This window comes from Hyperolius riggenbachi, chromosome 2, assembly GCF_040937935.1.
Source record: "Hyperolius riggenbachi isolate aHypRig1 chromosome 2, aHypRig1.pri, whole genome shotgun sequence".
NCBI lineage: Eukaryota > Metazoa > Chordata > Amphibia > Anura > Hyperoliidae > Hyperolius > Hyperolius riggenbachi.
Genome location: NC_090647.1, coordinates 264,684,274 through 264,690,273, shown reverse-complemented (window position 1 = coordinate 264,690,273; position 6,000 = coordinate 264,684,274).

The following is a 6,000-nucleotide window of genomic DNA, read 5'->3' as shown; positions in this document are numbered from 1 at the left end:
GTCAGCTGACCAAGCCGGTCAGCTGACAGCAGTACCACTTCCCATTGGTCCAGCACTTAGGGGAGGCGCTGGAGAGCGCCTTGCTATATATACTGGGTGCTGGTCATTCTCTGGTTGTCTGCCATTGCAATCACTACGTGGTAGCGCTCAGACCTTATTGTCAGAATCTGTGTTATCTCTGTTATACTCCAGACTAGTTCCAGGGTGTTGATGATCAAGGACCTCACACCCAAGATTAGGAATCTGTGTTATCATTCTGTTATACTTCAGACTAGTTCCAGGGTGTTGATGACTACGGAGCTCACACCCAAGACTAGGAATTAGCATTACCATCCTGTTATTCTTCAGACTAGTTCCAGGGTGTTGATGATCAAGGAGCTCACACCTACAGTGGTGTGAAAAACTATTTGCCCCCTTCCTGATTTCTTATTCTTTTGCATGTTTGTCACACTTAAATGTTTCTGCTCATCAAAAACCGTTAACTATTAGTCAAAGATAACATAATTGAACACAAAATGCAGTTTTAAATGATGGTTTTTATTATTAGGTGAGAAAAAAAACTCCAAATCTACATGGCCCTGTGTGAAAAAGTGATTGCCCCCCTTGTTAAAAAATAACTTAACTGTGGTTTATCACACCTGAGTTCAATTTCTGTAGTCACCCCCAAGCCTGATTACTGCCACACCTGTTTCAATCAAGAAATCACTTAAATAGGAGCTATCTGACACAGACAAGTAGACCAAAAGCACCTCAAAAGCTAGACATCATGCCAAGATCCAAAGAAATTCAGGAACAAATCAGAACAAAGTACTGTAATTGAGATCTATCAGTCTGGTAAAGGTTATAAAGCCATTTCTAAAGCTTTGGGTCTCCAGCGAACCACAGTGAGAGCCATTATCCACAAATGGCAAAAACATGGAACAGTGATGAACCTTCCCAGGAGTGGCTGGCCGACTAAAATTACCCCAAGAGCGCAGAGAAAACTCATCCGAGAGGCCACAAAAGACCCCAGGACAACTGCAGGCCTCACTTGCCTCAATTAAGGTCATTGTTCATGACTCCACCATAAGAAAGAGACTGGGCAAAAATGGTCTGCATGGCAGATATCCAAGGCGCAAACCACTTTTAAGCAAAAAGAACATTAAGGCTCATCTCAATTTTGCTAAAAAAAAACATCTCGAAGATTGGCAAGACTTTTGGGAAAATACCTTGTGGACCGACGAGACAAAAGTTGAACTTTTTGGAAGGTGCGTGTCCCGTTACATCTGGCGTAGAAGTAACACAGCATTTCAGCAAAAGAACATCATACCAATAGTAAAATATGGTGGTGGTAGTGTGATGGTCTGGGGTTGTTTTGCTGCTTTAGGACCTGGAAGGCTTGCTGTGATAGATGGAACCATGAATTCTACTGTCTACCAAAAAATCCTGAAGGAGAATGTCCGGCCATCTGTTTGTCAACTCAAGCTGAAGCAATCTTGGGTGCTGCAGCAGGACAATTACCCAAAACACACCAGCAAATCCACCTCTGAATGGCTGAAGAAAAACAAAATGAAGACTTTGGAGTGGCCTAGTCAAAGTCCTGACCTGAATCCTATTGAGATGTTGTGGCATGACCTTAAAAAGGCGGTTCATGCTAGAAAACCCTCAAATGAAGCTGAATTACAACAATTCTGCAAAGATGAGTGGGCCAAAATTCCTCCAGAGTGCTGTAAAAGACTCGTTGCAAGTTATCGCAAACGCTTGATTGCAGTTATTGCTGCTAAGGGTGGCCCAACCAGTTATTAGGTTCAGGGGGCAATTTCTTTTTCACACAGGGCCATGTAGGTTTTGAGTTATTTTTCTCACTAAATAATAAAAACCATCATTTACAACTGCATTTTGTGTTCAATTATGTTATCTTTGACTAATAGTTAACGGTTTTTGATGAGCAGAAACATTTAAGTGTGACAAACATGCAAAAGAATAAGAAATCAGGAAGGGGGCAAAAAGTTTTTCACACCACTGTATAGACTAGACATTGTTGATTATTTGTTATGACCTTCTGCTTTCCTGACCTCTCTTCTGATATCTGATTTGGTGCTTCGCTATATCTGATACTCCGTTGCCAAACCTTGCTTGCCTTAGGACTCTGTATTGTCTCTTCCTCTGTATCTTATCTGTCTTTCTGTTGCCGACCTGGCTTGTCCGACCTCGAGAACTATCTCCTCTGCTTAGAGATAGTTCACAGATCTGTCAGTGACACTCCACCATTGGTGTCACTCACACTCTGGTCCTTCCCACTCTCTGCCTGACTCCTCCCCTTGGGGAGCCTCAGGCCTCTGGAAGGAGCCTGCTCTTGGGCAGTATCTCTTACTGCCTTGCACCCTCAATATGGGTGCTCTCCTCAAAGTATTACAGTTGCACCAAACACTCATCTTACTCAGGTGTCCAGAGGTTAGAGATATATCTGACTATCGGTGATACTGCAGATCATTAATAATCGGGTATATATCTGTATTCTCGGTGATACTGCAGATCACCAATAATCACACCCTCTCTGTGTTACACCGATCGTTACACTGACCCAGGAAGACTATACCCTTTGACACCCAGAGGTGGACATCAGGGAGGCCCATGAATTCGGGGAGGTGATGATTATTCCAAAGGGGGGGGTGGGATTCCGTTTGGGTGGTAGGGAAGTATCGGAGGATCCACTGCCATACTTTAGTTGCTTGGTCAAGAAGGGTATGTGATTTTGGGCCATGAGGTAGACTACCCCGCATAAGGTCTAGAGCAAGGGAAGCGCATCTGGGGTCCCTATTATGGCTATATAATTCTGGGTTATAAGACATATCTGAGGAAAACCATGCTGCTATTTGCTGTAACTGTGCCGCAATATAGTATTTTTGAAATGAGGGTAGGGCCAGTCCACCTTCACCATTGGGGTTTTGCATTAGCGTATAGCGTAATTTCGCTCGCCCATTATTCCATACTAAACTAAGTATTAATGACCTTAAAGAGACACTGAAGCGAAAAAAAATATATGATATAGTGAATTGGTTGTGTACTATGAATAATTACTAGAAGATTAGCAGCAAAGAAAATATCCTCATATTTTTATTTTCAGGTATACAGTGTTTTTTCTAACATTGCATCATTCTCTAATATGTGCAGATTACACAACACTCAGCATTCAAAATGATTCTTTCAGAGCAGTCTGTGAACTAATGAACTCTCCTCTGCCAGAGGAAAAGTAATTAGTTCACTTACAGTTGAGATAATAAAAGTCAGATAACAGCCCTCTCCACGACTTTGAAAGTCGTAGAGATTAATGGCTTTTTTGCATAGAGATAACAACTAGAGTTTCCTAACTCTTCCTGTACTGGAAACAATTAGACTGATATATCTGATCTTAATGTTTTATTTCTTAGCTGTACTACACATACAAATCATAATATCATCATTTTTTTTCGCTTCAGTGTCTCTTTAAGCGTTTAAAAAAGTGTTGGGTAATATATGCTGGAGAATGATGCAGGACATATAACATTTTGGAGAGAAGGATCATTTTTACGAGGTTCACTCTACCAGTTACTGAGAGGGGAAGTTTGGTCCAGGATCTGCTCTTATCTCTGACCAGCTGAAGAAGAGGGTATACCTCATTTTGTATATACTGTATTGCTTAGGATCTAGATGGCAACTCCCAAATACTTAAATGATGTTACAATTTGCAATGGTGGGGTAGGTACAGGAGATTCTGGGTCAGGCTGATCTATGAGTAAGATTACTGATTTACCTTTGTTTAGCTGAAGGCCTGAGTAATACCCGGACTCCTGGATTACATCTAGTGCTAGGTCAAGAGAGGAGCCCGTATCAGCCAAAAATAAGATGGTGTCATCCGCATACATGGATACTTTCTCGTGTGTATGAGGAGTAAGAAGACCACATATGTTTGGATGATCTCTGATTCTACATGCGAGGGGTTCAGCTGCTAAAGCATATAAAAGAGGGGACAGGGGGCACCCCTGTCTCGTACCTCTTTCAAGGGGGAAGGACTCAGAGACCCAGGAATTTGTGCATATGCGGGCGCAGGGGTTTGTATATAGTATTTGTACCCATTTCATAAATCTGTCACCGAATCCAAATCTAGCAAGAACCACTTGTAGGTATGGCCATTCAACGGTATCAAAAGCTTTAGCCATATCAAGCGAGGCTACCGCTCTCTGGCCTGGATTACTGTGTGCACTTTGAAGGTTTGCCATAAGCCTCCGAATGTTTATGGCTGTGTTCTTGCCAGACATGAAACCCGTCTGATCAGGATAAACTAGGCCCAAGATTACAGCATTAAGTCTAATGGTAAGTGCTTTGCCAGGATTTTAGCATCAACCGGAAGTAAAGATATGGGCCTGTAAGATTCACATAAAAGTATGTTCTTCCCAGGCTTGGGGAGCACTACTATTAGGGCCTCACGCATTGAAGGAGGTAATGTGGTGTTTTCAAAGGCAGCTTCATACATTTCTAAGAGTAGGGGCGATAGTTCCTCGGAGAATCTTTTATATATTTCAATGGGGATACCATCCAATCCAGGGGCTTTCTTGGAGGGGAAGCTAGCTATTGCCATTTCGAGCTCAGCCATGGTGAAGGGTTTGTCTAGTACGTCACGTTGTTCAGGAGAAAGGCGTGGAAGATTAATTTCAGATAAGAATATCTCGGAATCTGATTGAGTTGCTGGTGATTTAGTTTGATACAGATCATTATAGTATTCCCGAAATGTGGAGTTTACGATTTCTGGGCCCCGCACCTCAACACCTGCCTTGTCTAGAATAGATGCAATTACAGGGGGTGCTGCATAAGTGCGTGAAATTTTAGCTAGAAGGGTACCAGTGCGCTCCCCTTGCTCACAGTATGTCTGTTTTTGGAAAAAAAGTGAGGATTTGGCCTTTTCTTCATGGTGCAGGGCAAGGTTTCTAATAGCCCGTTGCCAACTCACGTAATTAGTGGGTTGTGGATCCAGAAGGTATTTCTGTTCAAGGAATAATACCTGCTTCTGGAGTTTTTGCTCCTCTTGTATATTTGACTTTTTATGGGAAGAGACCGCTTTAATAAGGATACCTCTCAGGTATGCTTTAAAGGTTTCCCATACTAGTAATCTGATATCCTCATTTCTATGGATGTGTATAAACTCTTTTATCTCTCTGCGCATCTTCTCATCTGCCCCAATGACATCTAGCCAAAATGGATTCAATTTCCATAGTCTGGGCGGGGGGGGAAGTTCCCCATTGTATAGAAAGCTGTATAGGGGAGTGGTCAGAGACCAAACGGGGTAATAGCTTAATTTGTGATATCCATGGAGCAGATGAGGCGACGCCAAGGCAAAGTCAATGCGAGATAGGGTATGGTACGTAGCTGAGGAACAAGTAAAACCTGGTTCCCCTGGGCGCAAATGAGTCCATACGTCTAGCATACTTATTTCGTTTAAAAATAGGGAAAAGGAGGTTTCTTTATCGATTTGCGGGGGGAACCTGTCGTATTTGTGATTCTTGACTGAGTTGAAGTCCCCCATCCATAGTGCGGGGACCCCAGGGTATCTCATTATGAAGGATAAGCCCTCTTTGAGCGGGGTAACCGAATATGGAGGTGAGACATAGTATACCAGCAAGAGGAGAGGCAAAAAGGCTATAGTGCAATTAAGAAAGATGAATCTGGACAGCTGCTACACACTCTGCTAGGGAGATTTTAATTAGCCTCTTGTGGGTCCCCACCTCCCTCATCCCATCCTTCTACCCTTCAAGCTATTCCCTCCTCCCTCCTACCGGAGGGAGGAGGGTCTCATCTGCCAGGGAATTATACTATTTCAAAAACCAGTTTACATCATACCATGGCTGGAAATCGAACCCAGATCTCACTGTGTGGTGGGCAAGTCACCCTAACCACTGTACCACTACAGTAGTAACTGAAGCTGGCCTAAAATTTACCATTTATGCTCAATGCAATAGAAACATTAGGTTGCTTAAAGGGAACCTT